At 36.6% G+C, this 1,459-nt stretch overlaps 1 protein-coding gene across 1 annotated transcript in view; it reads left to right on the top strand.

The window, feature by feature from the left end:
* The window catches only part of LOC101342981 (cadherin-18-like), a 179,365-nt gene that overhangs the window by 111,795 nt on the left and 66,111 nt on the right, over window positions 1-1,459 (top strand). The window lies entirely within an intron of this gene.

The following is a 1,459-nucleotide window of genomic DNA, read 5'->3' as shown; positions in this document are numbered from 1 at the left end:
TTTTTTTTTTAATTTATCTGTTCAAGGGTTTATCTTTTTCTATTTCTTTTCAACAAAGTAACTGTTCTTCATATTCCTTGATTTTCCTCTATTGTTTGTGTATTTCTACTTAAATGATTTCCATACTTGCTTTTATTATATCTTTATTTCTAGATACTTCAGTATAATTTCCTCTACTTTTTCCATTATATATATTTACCATTATTCATAAATATTTAGATAATTTGTATTATTGTTGTTAGTTGTTAGATGCCATTGAGTCTGTTTTGACTCATAGTGACCCCATGCACAACAGAATGAAACACTGCCTGGTCTGGCACCATCCTCACAATTGTTGCTATGTTTGAGCCTATTGTTGCAGCCGCTGTGTCAGTTCTTCTCATTGACGGTCTTCCTCTTTTTTTTGCTAACCCTCTACCAAGCATGATATCCTTCTCTGGCAACTGGTTCCTCCTGATAACATGTCCAAAGTACATGAGACAAAGTCTCACCATGCGTGCTTCTAAGGCACACTCTGGCTGTACGTCTTCCTAGACAGATTTGTTTATTCTTCTAGCAGTCCAGAATGGTGGTGGCCAAGAGTTCAATATTCTTAACCAAAACCATAATTCAAAGATATCAGTTCTTCCTTGTTTCTTTTTCATTCTTCTGTCTTCCTTTTTCATTGTCCTGCTTTCACATGCATATGAGACAGTTGAAAATACCATGGCTTGGGTCAGGCGCACCCTTGTCCTCAAAGTGATGTCTTTGCTTTTTAACACTTTAAAGAGGACTTTTGAAGACGATTTGCCCAATGCAACATGTCATTTGATTTCTTGACTGCTGCTTCCCTGGGTGTTGATTGTGGATCCAAGTAAAATGACATCCTTGACAACTTCAACATTTTCTCCATTTATCATAATGTTGCTTTCAGTCCAGTTGTGAGAACTTTTTTTTTCTTTATGTTAAGGCATTATCTATAATGAAGGCTGTAGTCTTTGATCTTCATCAGTAAGTGCTTTAATCCTTTTTACTTTCAGCGTGCAAGGTTGTGTCATCTTCTTACACTGTAAGTTGTTAATTAGTCCTCCTCCCATCCTAATTCTACCTATGCTTTATATAGTCCAGCATCTCAAATTATTTACTCAGAATATAGGTTGAAGAAGTATGGTGAAAGGATACAACCCTGGCATGCACCTTTCCTGAGTTTAAAACATCCAGTGTCCCCTTGCTCTGTTCGAATGACCACCTCTTGATCTGTGTACAGGTTCCACATAAGCACAGTTAAGTGTCTGGAATTCCCATTCCTCCCAATGTTATCAATAATTTGTTATGAACCACATAGTCTAATGCCCTTGCATAGTTAGTAAAACACATGTACACATCTTTCTGATATTCTCTGCTTTCAACCAAGATCCATCTGACTTCAGCATTGATATTCCTCATTCCATATCCTCTTCTGAATCCAACTTGAAATTTT

Source organism: Trichechus manatus, unplaced genomic scaffold (genome assembly GCF_000243295.1).
Source record: "Trichechus manatus latirostris isolate Lorelei unplaced genomic scaffold, TriManLat1.0 scaffold00357, whole genome shotgun sequence".
Classification (NCBI taxonomy): domain Eukaryota; kingdom Metazoa; phylum Chordata; class Mammalia; order Sirenia; family Trichechidae; genus Trichechus; species Trichechus manatus.
This window is presented reverse-complemented; position numbering and strand designations above follow the sequence as displayed.